The sequence below is a fragment of the Rhipicephalus sanguineus genome, chromosome 2, assembly GCF_013339695.2.
Source record: "Rhipicephalus sanguineus isolate Rsan-2018 chromosome 2, BIME_Rsan_1.4, whole genome shotgun sequence".
Taxonomy (NCBI): domain Eukaryota; kingdom Metazoa; phylum Arthropoda; class Arachnida; order Ixodida; family Ixodidae; genus Rhipicephalus; species Rhipicephalus sanguineus.
In genome coordinates, this window is record NC_051177.1 from 64,329,895 (window position 1) to 64,344,694 (window position 14,800).

Genomic DNA, 14,800 nt, shown 5'->3' on the forward strand with positions numbered 1-14,800 from the left:
CTCCCGTGGACAAGCTAAAGCTCTGGGGCCAGGACGAGATAGACACGGATACTGCAGACAGTGATTCCAACCGGGACGGTCGGTAATTGCAGGACGGCCGAGTGTGCGCGCTCTTGTTGTGCGAGACGGGGCTCGAAAGATGGCGCCAGGCCACGACCACTGTGCGAGCCGAGCCGGCCGGTGGCCGGAGCTGTAATGGGACACCGAAGTGGACCCCCTGTGGTGAGCGCAGGAGTGCGACTGTGCGCGGGCCCCGAGAGAAGGCAGAAGAGGGACGGCTGTGCAACTGGAGAGACGCCGTATTCTTGTCTCTCCAGCAGTTTTCTTTACTTTAGCTAAATAAACGTTGTTCTGTTGAAGTAACCGTTGTGTTTTGCCAGTCTTTCCCTCACGTCTCCCGAATCATCGCTTGCATCTAACACACTGGTCTTCTATTTTTTTCTCTGCATTCGCTCCTTCCTCTTCGTTTTCGCTTGGGGGTGATGACAGTGGTACATCCGGATTGTTCGTGCACTCCAGCACCATATGGCGCAGGGTGTTGCGCGTGTCCGGTGGGCAAAACTTGCAGTCCCGCCTGTAGGCCCCTGGATACATTGCATGCATCAATGTTCCGTGCGGGTAAGTTCCGGCCTGGAGTCTTCTCCAGGTCACCGCTTGCTCCCTACTCAGGCTCTTGTGTGCCGGCGGGTACCGCTTCCTCTGCTTCCTGTAATGCGCCAAAATATCTGAATACTTCTTCGGTATGCGTTCATTCTCGTTGTGATAGCCGTCGGTATACGTGTTCCCTGCGTGACGGAGATGGCTCGGCGTGCATGATCTCGAGCCGCAGCGTGCGCCGCCTGGTTCCCCGCAAGAGACTCGTGTCCCGGTGTCCAGAGGATGGTTGTTTCTTCCACCTTCGTGCTTTTTAATACATGGAGTGCTGCCTTTCCGATCCTTCCGTTCATGTACCTTCTGCACGCTTCTTGCGAATCCGTGATCACGGTAACCCTCGTCTTCTTGCATGTAGCGATGGCCAGGGCTATGACCAACTCTTCCGCTGTACTTAAAAATTCTGAAATATTTCTAAGGGGTGCCTGCAGTCAAAGAAAGGTTGATAAAGTGTTGTTTTGATCAAAACAACCTTTTCAAGTCATTAGGCCAACAGTACCTACAAAACTGATCATTCACTTGTATTTTGACCAGTCCATGAATCAAATAGCGCAAGAAAATAGTGTGAAATGCACCGGCGAGTTACTTCTCACGTGAAAACTTCCCGACAGCTAGACTAAAATTGTTAGTGTAGAATCAATGAGCATGATGATTTTTATCAACAGCCTTCCATTCGTGGTATCGCACACAATCACGTGTGTTAAATAGCGTAGGAAAGCCCGTCTGAAGAAAATGGAGGGCCAAACAAGGGCTACAGCGACTGGTGGCCAAACGATGTAACTAGTATCGCAAGAAACTGAGCACATAATTTTTTTCTGCAGCTTACCAAGTATGCAAACACACAATTTGCACGAACAATCACTGCCGAATGTTTATCGATAAGTGTTGTTAACGAGGAAACGCCTAAGAAAAAAACATGGCTGATCCCTCTGTCATAGGAATCGGTATAACACGAAAGTGAAACGTGTCTTCACAGACGTAGTTGAGCGTTTGTTGTGCATTCTTTAGCCCCAAGCGCGAAGGAATGAATGCTACAGCATCAAATTGTAATGTTACGCGAAGAACGGCAAGTCGCTTGAAACTTGCAACGCGCTGCTCAAGCAGAAAGGACGCGCGGAACGAACATACACAGGATGAGCGCGAACTGTCACAGTTTTAACTTATTTCTGTGTGAGCAGCGCGCTCCTTTCGCAAAAGCGGCCGCTGCAGTGAGCGAGGTGACCTTCGTGCTCTCAACGGAAACTTGCAGGCAGAGCGCAAGACGTACAAACCACCGAGATCACGAGATAAGCGCCCGCACGAGCGACCACGCCCTGTCGAGGCGCGCGCTAATCCGCGTGGGGGACGACTTTTAAAGCACGCTCTTCGAGCCTTCGCGCCATCTCGCTAGTGATAACGAAAACACGCTGTGCCGCCGATCTCTGAGTACCGCCACCCCGGCAAATGGTGTATGTAAATAGCACGCCGTTAGTATGACGAAGAATGTGCCGTCCGTGGCGGAGTCGTTTCGCGCTGCGTGCTGGTGATCAAGGGTTTGTAAGTTCGACTCCCGGTGACAGAATTTTTCTTCTAGTTTTTCTTTCCCATGTGTTAGTCTTTATATTTTACAACGTCATATCCGTGACGGAAATGCGTCAGTGGAGCCGTGGTGGACCCCGGCATGAAACACTTTCGTGTTAAAAAATTACAGCATATCCACGGGTGAAAGTTGAAGAGCTTGGGCGAAGCTCCTGAAGCAATCATGGTCTCGGGATCCGCCTCTCGTTAAGCCCGTTTCGCAGCGGCGTCCTTGGCGCGCACCCTCCCGGGATCCGTCTGGCTGCCGCCAAGCGGGCGCCCGATCCGACACGTACGGTGACGATCCAGAAGGAGAGAGGCGCTCGCAGGCGCTCGCTCCCCGCGCATCCCCGCGCAGCCCGCGCAGCTGCCAATCCTGTCATCTAGTGTCGATTCACACAAGCGCCATATTGCACACAATTCTATTGGACCAACGCAATCTAGGAAATGAGTCGAGAAATGGTGATGACGACACAGATTGTGTACAGCGCCATCTAGAATATTGTCCCTGAACTGCAGTTTGTATGTACTTCTATGAGACAGCGCCATCTACTGCATTATACGGGAGATACTGCCGTTACGCCGGACAATGGAGACGTGACAAGGTTAGACAAAGAGGAGCTACGCCCCTAAAAAATGGGGGGACCCTTAAGCTTCGCCTTTAAGAGTTGAACGCGATAGCGAATTCCGGCCCCTAGTTCGCACTTCAACCACTAAGAGCGCACTTATTAATGTGTTTATTGCACACACACGCACGGGCACACAGACACACACGCGTGCGCGCGCGACGTGGTCGGGCCAGGAAAGCGGAGGTCAAACGCCAACAGCGCCATGAAGATGCCTTCCTGAGAGCCAGGAAAGCTGAAATGAGGCGTCGTCGCCTTGATGTGGATTCCCAACTACGAGCGCGGGAAGCGGATGACAGGCGTCAACGACGCGAAAATGACGCAGAACTTCGAGCTCGAGAAGCCGAGGCCAAGCGTCAGCGTCGCCAAGACAACCCTGACAAGAGAGCGACTACTTGACATGACTGTCCCGCCGGCACTCGTCGATTAGCAAGGGCTCTGCTGCAGTCGCATGGCCTCCGAGATGGCAGGCGCGCGGCGCGTTTGCCATCTCGGAGGCGATAATGTTTGCTGTTTGTTTGATGTGTTTTCAGCTGGATGGACGTAGTTGCCCATTTTGGAGCTGTTTGTAATTTTCTGTGCGTGTGTGTCTTCAGCATGGTTTTTAGCGGCGATGGCTGCACTATCCCGGCCTTTTTCGAAGCATGGCGTCGCGCAAAAAACGTAGTTTGGTGGCCTAGCCAGCTTCTACAAATCGCCGAAAGGGCTCATTTTCGTCGTAACACCTGCCGAACAAAATGCGTTAAGGAGACTCCTTCCACTACATGGCATTTATGTAGTGTTTTTTCCCGAAGCAGCTCCCGGCCGCGGCGGCTGCATTTTCGATGGAGGCGAAAATGTTTGAGGCCCGTGTACCTAGATTTAGGTGCACGTTAAAGAACCCCAGGCGGTCGAAATTTCCGGAGCCCTCCACTACGGCGTCTCTCATAATCATATCTTGGTTTTGCGACGTTAAACCCCAGATATTATTATTATTATTATTAGCTGCAAGGAAGCAACTGCAAGTAACATCGTGGCTTTTTGCAATAAAGAAAAAAAATATCGTGACTGTGGTAAAGCATCTGCTTACCACGCAAACGACCCGGGTTCGATCAGCAATGGGACCGAATATTTTTATTGTTTATTTGATTTGCTTCTTTCTCAATTTTTCGCTCGCGGACGATATTTCGCTCAGAAGCGTCGGTAGCGACGCAGACACCGTCGCCGAGCTCGGAATTTTTGCAACACGAGCTCTCTAACGCTATGTTAAAAACTAAAAAAAAAATCAACCGCGAGAGGAATAACACACCAGCGGCATACCCGGCAGAGACTTCATTTGCTACTGGACACCGGTTTGCTTTCTCCGAATACCACCCGCGGCAGTTCTACGTTTCTCCACATGACGTGCGACAAATATTATGGCAATATTTATTGTATGGGCACTCTCGGCGGATTTCTGACGTCGCCGTCGCCATCGCCGTTGTGTCTCGTATATGCATATGTATGTATACATGAATAAAAGCCAGAAATAAAAATAATTCAGTAGAAACAAATTCCGAAGCACTCGACCGGGTACTCGAACCTGCGACCCCTCGCTCCGCAGCGCGTTGCTTTAGCCAATTACGCCATGCCTCTTTTTCTTTACTTTACTACGCATAGTATTCAATTTCATGTCACAAACATATGCATTCAATACAAAATACAAACAACACGCATAACAATGATGGTGCTATTCAGAAAGGTCAACCTGTCGAAGATTTAAAACCGCTTCAATGAAACCAGGCCATCTAACACAGACATCAATATCTGTGGTTCTTCCTGAACACGATAGGTTTCCCTTAAATATATTGCATATTCGATGAAATACTCTCTAGCGGAACGAGCTTCTAGATCATCATTTTGCACCACCATTCTCGTTTTCCATATGTTGTGCATGCATACCAGCATAACCATGCCATAGAGGAAACCTGTTGTATCTGTGGGAACGAATCGAACACCATAGGGAGTAACCGGTGATTCTTTAAAGTGCGTTGAGGAATGTCCCATAAAAATAGTGCGTCCCAAAAATCCAAAGACATGGGTTCTATCGTTTCTAGTTTATTGCATATTATATAATTTGTGATCCAGGGAATGAGTCTTTCTTGCTCTAGCCAAGGCTTGACAGTAAGTGTGTTGCTATGTATAGTTGACAGAAAAATGACTGTGTGGGGTTCAACTTGTTAACGTAGAAGACGTAAAAATATCTTTCGATCGGTCAAACGTAGTGGTGTAGGCTATGTCACTAATTCCTAAAGCAAATCGTAAGCAGGTCTAGAGATCAAAGCAGCAACGTTTTGAGAGCAATCATACAAACAAGATCGCGCGACCCGGTTTTATAATATCAACTAAGGCCATAACTAGACCAAGTTTGCGTGAGTCTTTACCAGAATTTACAGTATCAACTAATGCTATAACTAGACCAAGTTTTCGTGGTTTCTCGTGAAGTTGTGTTTTCTTTCGATATTGCTACGAAGCGCTACCGAAGATGAAGAGGGAGACGTGATGAAAGAGGACGACGTTCCCTAATTCCGCGCGGACTTGGCGACAGGGGAAGCCCCTGGGCTTCCCCTGTCGTGCTCGTCAGGAAGAAAGACAACAGCTGGCGCTTCTGTGTCGATTACCGAAATCTCAACAAGGTAACAAAAAAAAGACATGTACCCCTTACCGCGGATAGATGACGCCCTTGACTGTCTCAGTGGTGCGAAGTATTTCTCTTCGATTGACCTTCGTTCCGGGTACTGGCAGATTGCAGTTGACGACATGGACCGTGAAAAGACTGCATTTGTTACACCTGATGGCCTTTATCACTTTAAAGTGATGCCGTTCGGGTTATGCAATGCCCCAGCTACCTTTGAACGAATGATGGACGCTCTCCTTCACGGTTTTAAGTGGTCAATCTGCTTATGTTACCTCGATGACGTCATTGTCCTTTCGCCGACTTTTCAGACACACCTCGAGCGTCTCTCGACAATTCTTTCTGTGTTCCGCAAGGCCGGACTTCAGCTCAACTCGTCGAAATGCCACTTCGGCCGCCGGCAACTTACTGTCCTCGGACACCTTGTCGATTCTTCTGGTGTTCGTCCCGATCCAGAAAAAGTTCGCGCAGTCAAGGATTTCCCTGTGCCGACCTGTGCGAACGATGTTCGCAGCTTTGTAGGCCTCTGTTCCTATTTTCGAAGATTTGTGCGCAATTTCGCTGACATTGCGCGCCCTCTCACGGACCTACTCAAGAAGGATGTGGCTTTTGCGTGGGGTCCTGAACAAGCCAGTGCCTTCACAGAACTGACCATGCGCCTCACGTCGCCACCGATTCTCGGCCACTTTGATATGTCCGCTCCAACAGAAGTGCGTACCGACGCCAGCGGCCATGGCATTGGTGCTGTTCTGGCTCAACAACAGCATGGTAGCGACCGTGTCATTGCATACTCTAGCCGTCTTTTGTCACCCGCGGAGCGCAATTATTCTATCACCGAACGCGAATGCCTTGCGCTCGTCTGGGCGGTGGGCAAATTTCGCCCATATTTGTATGGACGGCCGTTCACCGTTGTCACCGACCACCACGCCTTATGCTGGCTCTCATCGTTAAAGGATCCTACTGGACGGCTGGGTCGGTGGGCCTTACGGCTGCAAGAATATTCATTCACCGTTGTCTATAGGACGGGCCGCCAACATGAGGACGCAGATTGCTTGTCGCGTCATCCAGTAGACCCACCAGATCCTCCTGAGAGCGGCGAGTCTACATTCGTGTTGGCACTTTCAGCGTTCGCCAATATCGGAGACGAGCAACGACGTGATCCTCACTTGAGAGACATCATTAACCGGCTGAGTGGTCCCACAATTCCTCCATCTCTCCGTCTGTTTGTGCTCCAAGATGGCATCTTATATCGTCACAACATGCATCCTGACGGACCTGACCTGCTGCTGGTTATACCCACACATATGCGTCAGACTGTACTCGCACAGTTGCATGACATTCCAACCGCTGGTCATCTGGGCGTCTCAAGGACCTATGACCGTGTTCGACGTCGCTTCTTTTGGCCCGGTATTTACCGCTCCGTTCGCCATTACGTCGCTTCGTGCAAGCCTTGTCAGCACCGCAAAACACCAGCCACCCTTCCAGCAGGGCGCCTTCAACCCATCGAGATACCAACCGAACCATTTTACAGGGTTGGTCTTGACCTCCTCGGCCCTTTTCCTCTATCCATCAGTGGAAACAAGTGGATAGCTGTTGCCACAGATTACAGCACTCGGTATGCGATCACACGGGCTATCCCTACCAGTTGCGTAACCGACGTCACTGACTTTCTCCTCGAAGACGTCATCCTTCGTCACGGCGCTCCTCGACAGCTCATTACAGACCGGGGCCGATACTTTCTATCCAAGGTAGTCCAAGACATCTTGCACTCTTGCGCTACAAAACACAAGTTCACCACTGCGTATCACCCTCAGACCAACGGCCTAACTGAGCGGCTGAACAGAACTATAACAGACATGCTCGCCATGTATGTTTCTCCAGATCATCGTGACCGGGACGAAGCTCTGGCGTTCGTAACGTTTGCCTACAACACGTCTCGGCATGATTCCGCAGGTTCTCTCCGTTTTTTCTCCTCTACGGACGAGAACCCACGCTGCCCTTCGACACGCTCCTTCCTCCCGTTCTTGATACGACATCAGAGTACGCTCGTGATGCCATCGCTAGAGCTGCAGAGGCACGCGAGGTTGCCCGCCTTCGTCTTAGCACTTCGCAGGAAAAACAACGACGCATCTACGACGCCCGCCACCGCGATATCCACTTCAATCCTGGTGACATGGTCCTTCTTTGGACGCCGTCACGGCGAGTTGGCCTGTGCGAGAAGTTGACTTCTCCGTACTCTGGTCCGTACCGTGTCCTGCGCCAAGTCACCGACGTCACGTACGAAGTCAAACCTCTGGACACTACCATAGCGCGACCCCCTGAAATTGTTCACGTCACTCGACTCAAGCGGTATCACTCGGACCAATCAAGCACCGGGTCGGTGCCTTCGCCGCCGGGGGTGATGCTACGAAGCGCTACCGAAGATGAAGAGGGAGACGTGATGAAAGAGGACGACGTTCCCTGATTCCGCGCGGACTTGGCTCCATCTTGTGTGCCTGGCTTTGTCCTCTGTATATACCTTGTAAATATAACCTTCAACGCCTTTTTCTCCCCGTAACAATATCTTTAATGCACGGTTCTCATTAGAATGTCTGAGGGGAGTTGCACGCCAAAAAGTAAGGAAAGATCTTATAGAAGTTATGTTACCTGTGCCCGTGTATCGCGCAGTCTATGAAATCGGATCCGAAGAAAATGTTCTCAAGAGGGTCAATTACGTCATGCCTTATTCGTTCTCCAGGGTACTAACGGTAGAATACAAATGCACGTAGCGTTGGGTGAAACACCCAGGGCACTACACGTGGCGAAATTTAAATTATGTGAGACGCGGGCCATTTTTCATCGTTCCCCGCGCTGTGTTTGCGTCGTATCGCTGGCGACCCACGCTAGTTTTGCATTTTGGGGTTTTGGCGCCGCGCCACTCGTGGCCAGTCGGGGCGGAAACAAGAAAAGCGCCCTGTTGCTCGTAGTGGTGCAAGCTAGGGAGAACTCTTTGGCTCTTGTAGCATTATATTATAGGAGGAAACAAACGAGACGGCTGAACCAGAATTACAGTATATATGCTACATCGTGACCAGAATACTGAGGCTAAAATTACAGCGCAAACGCGCAAGACACCCACGAAGAAAAGTAACGTACGACACAAGCGCTGACTAACTGCTTTATTATTTCATACGCCAAAGCATATATAATTCCAAGGCAACCTTACTGCACATGGGCACACAACAATAGCTCTAAACCAAAACGTGTGAGAAGGATAATAGTGCATTAGATATGCCAAGACATGAAACCATATTCAGATGAGTGCAGGGACAAAGAAGCGAAGAAGTAAGAAGGTCAAAGAAGTGTCTTTGCGCTGTAATTTTAGCCTCAGGAATATGTACGAACTAGACCCAAATGAAGTTTTATTTTAGCGACCTGGAATCGACGCCCGCAGGGAACGCGAGCCGTGGATTTATGTGCCACTGCCAAGCGTCGTCCTTATTTTCTTCTCTTGAGGTCGCGCGCTCTCCTGTTATGTTTTCCACCCAAAGAAATGCGCTGCTGGGTTTTGGGACAATGCGAGTGCAAGAGTCTGAGAGCGGCTTGCATTCTGCGCATGCGTCCTGGCAGCTCGCAAATTTGTGTAGTGTCCAGTTCTAAAGCTCTCTAGTGTTTCGCCGGAGTTGGGATGAGCGCCTCCGATTTGTACTTTGACATACAAGTAATAATATTAATAATAATATCTGGGGTTTAACGTCCCAAAACGATATGATTATGAGGGACGCTGTAGTAGAGGACTCCTGAAATTTCGACCAGCTGGGGTTCTTTAACGTGCACCTAAATCTAAGTACACGGGCCGGAAACATTTTCGCCTCCATCGAAAATGCAGCTGCCGCGGCCGGGATTCGATCCCACGACCTCCGGGTCAGCAGTCGAGTGCCATAACCCCTAGACTACCGTGGCGCGGTCGACCGTGCTCGCGCGATTATCTCTTTAGGGGGAGTTTTGTACGTCTTGTGCTTTCATGACAAAGTTGGCGTTGAAGCTATAGACCACTCGGGGATCACTTTGCTCGCAGTAGCGTCCACCTTTGCGAAAGGATTGAGCTGCTAGCTATACAAAAGCCAAAGTAGGGGCTAGTTGAAGTACCAACTGTGAGAGTTCGCGCTCGTGCGATGTATACCTGTGCGTTCTTTTCGTGCCTCCTTCTTTGTGTTTGAGCTGCGCGCTGAAAGTGTCGAGCTGTGACAATTGTTAGTTCGCACTCGCATTGTGTGCTTTCTTTTCCTGCGTCCTTTGTGCTTGACCAGCGCGCAGCAAGTTTCTAGCTGCTTGCCGTTCTTCCTGTGAGATTCCAATTTCTTTCTATCGCATTCATTGATTCGCCCTTGAGGCGATATGGTGACTTTTTGATGATCTTGCCAGATTATTGATCTTGTCAGGTGCCACAGCTCTTCTGTTTTCTCTCCGTTGTGTCATGTAGAATTTGCCCTGTGGAATGTGGCAGTAGTTCCCCACGGATTCTGCATGAATATACATTGGTCGACGGTGATCGCGTGAAATATTTGAAACTTGGTGCAGGCTTTCGAAGCAGTGACGCCGAAAGCCAGCGCCAGCCGCATGTTTCGTCTGCTAGGCTCTTCCCGCAAGGATGACACAGTCACTGCCCTTGATTGAATTGTGGCCAGAACGTCGCTTTGTACGGTCTTCGACAACGCTCCACTCTTCAATAAGGAAATTTTTTTGCGACATAACCACGTAAACGGGCTACCACATGCACGGAAAACTGCGCGAACAAGTCTAAAAGCAACCCAGCAAACAACAATATGCCATGCGCGAGAAGCCATCACAAATAATCGACCTGAAGCTTATCGACAAAACATGAAACATTTTTCTTTTCCACTGCTTAAAGGGGAACTCCAGTGCATTTTCGGCCATATTGAGATAATGTCGTTTTCAAATAGTATTAACAGTCTTGTAACAGCTAGGGTAGTTCATTTTGCTGAGAGACCCGTCAATAATTTTAAATGGGCAAAAAACAATGTGTCAAAACCGTAACCGAAATAGGGAGCTGCTTCAGCTGGGTAGATTAGGTAGACGATGACGTCACGAAGTGATTCTTCTACCGCGCGGAAAGCAACACACCTGCCTCCACCCATTGTTTTTTTACCACATGCAACTAACAAAAAGGAACAACTGTACTAGCGTCGTCATCGCCTCGAAGAAGAAAGCGCGCGCAGCGTCCGTCTGCTAGGTGAGGCGGGGGTAGAAACGATGTGTCACGTACGCAGGGTGGCCCGCATTTAAACGCGGGATTCCAGAATTGGCTATTAAATTTTAAAGTTCGTTTTCTAAAAAAAAACTAAGTGACTTAGGGTTGTATAATTTGGCACATATAATCAGGGTACCGATGAGAACATATGTTGAAAGTTTAATTGAAATCGGTGAACGTCGAAAAATCCCCGGAGTTCCCCTTTAATACAATTTGCAGAGTATCTGTGCCCGCCCTTGCCATCTGCGATAAGCCAGGGAGCTGGTAAACGATTTATTAATGGAACAGGCTATGTGGCTAGTCTCTAGGGCTTTAAGTTCGAAGACCACGATACGAGTACAGCGGGCTCTTGAATAACATTGATCACCCGATGTTCTTTAACGCGCAGCTAAAGCTAAGTGCCCGGGAATTTCAGTGTTTCGCCCCTTTCGGAATAGCCATCACGCTGGGATCGAGCCGGCATCCCCTGGTATAACAGTCCGCGTTAGACGCTAAGCCGCCATTGCATGTTTCCAGGAGCTGTGTAGAGGCTGTGGGAAGAACCTATTAGAAGAAACAGCGCTATGACATAAATTATTCTTGGATACGGTGCACTAATAATTCTTATCGTTTCCTGCTTAAGATCTACAAATTAAAAATGTGACACAAGAATACGGCTTAGATATTATTTTTGGCATCATCATTCAGGCTGCTACTGCTCTGCGACACAAAGTGAAAGAAAAGAATTGAGCAAGGCAAGCGGACAAATTGAAAAAGCCTCGACTGCTGTCGCCTAATGGGCTTGGTCATTACGGCTGAAGGTAGGTACGCTCTTTCATTTTTTTTCTTAAAAGCCTATTACATAACCGGTAGACGTTTCATATTAATAACAGAGCTCGAATTACGGGGTAGGGCAGCAAATTTATAACTCCCGCCGTTTCTACTATGCGCCTGTTGCCAAGCAACGGGAGAAATGAGAAATTTCTTCTTTTTCGTTGTTCACCGTTGACATCAACGTTGCCCAACATGCCGTTAAGTATTTCTTGCTTACCGTGTTGTGTTCACATGGAGAGCAATATCTTTGGTTCTGTGGAGTTACTGCGCGCTCTAGTAAATGAACCGTAAAAAATGTTTAAAACACCCATAGTCGGAACATTAAGAAAATATGATTTCGTAATTGTACTTGGTATTTCTAAATCCCTAATTCTGCAGTACATTAAGGAGAACGTGTGCGCTTGAAGACTATGCACTGAAGCTGTTGGCCATTATTGATTATGATTTAATTATGTGCGCCAAAATACCTGCAACCTGAGTAGAGTTGAAGGGAAACTGTAGCTGTGGTCATCAGTTCCTCGTGCGTTGAAGAAGTCCCATCGAATGGTTTAAGATGTCGCGCTAATGTGCTACAGACGAATGCTCTGACAGTCTTTATCTCGTAACAACTCTAGACGGTTCCTTTCCGTTTCTCTTGGTCTAATCAGCTGCAACACAACATCCAGTTTTTGCATCTCCGCCTATACTTAATGCGGCTACTCTTACAGAGAGCGACATTTCAGCCTGGCAGTTGATAAAAAGAGAAGTTAATAATTTTTTATCTTTCTTTTGTCGGAAGAACATGACCAAGTACGCTCGTGTACATACATTACCATTTATTCTCGCTCGAACAAACATCCTGCCAAGGCATGCTAATTCGTGGCACGACATGCAGGTGCTCATGTGCGGCCGAGAAGGTAGTAGAAAATCAAGAAAAGAGTAACGCAACGGGGAGGAATAGTGAGGTGCTTCTCATCTGGAAGTCAATAGGAAACGCATTTAAGCCGCTATCGCCATAACGACCATGCCATTACCCACCTACACACCAAATACTGTATCCTATTAGGGCTTATACTGTCAGATTGTTTGGCGGTGGCTTCGATTATGGTCCTTTTCTCTATTATATTTGGGAGCGTCTCTTTGGGTTTAGCGCAGCTGTACTGCAGCTTTGGAAAATTCTGGGAACTGTGTAAGCATGGCGCAAATTTGCACAGCCCGCAAGTTCCATGATGAATATGTTTTAATGAACACAAATATGGCTTTAAAAGACGTTCGCAGTAACCGAACATTGCTTCTCTTCCTTTCAATATTTTTTTGTTTTTTCTTCTTGTTTATTCACAAGTAGCGTTCTGCTCTGCACTGTTCCTACTGGATTCCTGGGGAGAGATTAAGGTTTAGAACTCCTTGGCTACTCCATTTCTACAGGTCCTGCAGAGCAAAAGAAAAAGGTTACTCAAAAACTAAAAATTAACAAGTAAAAAGAAAACATATAGCAAACTGAAACAAATAAACACATTTACAAGAACAAACCAAGAAAAAAAAAACGCCAGGCCTGCACTGAACAAGCACAGTCACCGCGAAAGCTAGAGCAGAGGCTTTTCTAGAGCCCGTCATAAGCTCTCTTGGGGCAACAGCTACAAATACAGCTGCAGGGTATCCGCTACGCCTTAAATCATAAATAATAAATTTGCGAAGTAGGAAACTACTCACTATTGCATTGTTCATCGTTCTGCGGAGAAGCGAGGTACATGCTACACATCTGTAGGTATTTTACATACATTGTTGATTCTGTGGTTAATGACGATGAAGAATAACGGCTGAGCCTTTTGCAATGGGTGGGACGCTTTAAACCACCTACTCTTTATAAAGTTAAAGTTGTGTGACGCACGGTTATTAATTTACACTTCTATCGCGCTATATTGCATCTGTTAACGCGATTACCTTTCACACTGATCTAGTGGTTATGCTGCTCGACTGCTGACGTGAAGGTCGCGGGAACTAATTCCTACTGCGGCGGCCGCATTTTTGGTGGAGGCGAATATGCTTGAGGCCCGTGTACTTAAATTTAACTTCACGTTAAAGAAAGGCAGGTGGTCAAAATTTCCGGAGCCCTCCTCTACGGCGTCCCTAGCAATCTTATTGTGCTTTGGGACGTAGAACCGCAGCAATTATTAGTCAAAACGCGATTTCTTGTCCTACATGACACCTCGTGTACAGGGTCTTCCTGCGAAACGCATTTAAGCACTGGCGTTGCTACGGGGAGTCACAATAAGACATGTAATATGGCATTGCAGAAGCGCAGAATCGCTTTATGTGTCACATCATGTGGAGTGCGCAGCGAGTGAGTGGTTTAAAGGCTCACCTATTACAAAGAACTCAGGCAAAGTTAGTCGTTATCATCACGAACAACGTCAGCAAATTCTGGAGCTGCGTAGATGCACGCGTTGCTTGACATATGTGCAATGAGTACTTCGCAAATTCGCCTAATTAATTATGGCGTAGTGGGCAGGATAGTTTAAAAAAACCAATGTTACGTGCACAGAGGCTCATTTCTTCGTGACATGGTTGATGTGCCCACCTCGAAGCGGAACCAGACTAGCGAATGAGAATGCGACGTGAACGGCACTGGATGAAGCTATCGCGTTCTACTCTTGAAGCCGAAGCCCAACCATCCTCCAAGTTTCGCTCAACAAGTTTAACGAAGCAGACTGGTCAACTTGTCGGTACTGCATTTCTTGTTGTTTACAGCGAAGGAATGACGCCGGACGACGTAAGACAGAATAACACTACATCGCCGGGTTGTCGTGTTTTTTCCGCCATCCTGCGTCGCATCTTTGCGCCAAACCTCAATTTCTACATGCAATAAGTGCCAGTTTGTAGCTGCATTGCACGTTGCATGGCATTCCGGCAACACTGTTTATTATCGACGATTCTTTATCACTTCATGTCTCCACCTTCGTCTGAATTTCGGTCTAGTTTGGTTTTATACCATATTATTGTTCCTCCATCAGCGCCAATAAAATTCAGCAGTTAACAAAGCGGAAAATTCTGGCCTGTTCCATGCCGTGAATACCGTCCGACAGCGAAGCTACCACCGCTTTCGTCAGGCATTCGATTACGCTCCTATGTTTTGACAAACTTTTGGCGAAGAATTTCTTTGTTGTTTCTTCGTTCTTCAGGGCGGTGGTTTCTTGGTCCGTTGCCAGCCAGTTGGCGCGCGTGACGGTGCAAGTTGTAGCGGGCGCGGGCCAAGAAACCACCTTTAACTTA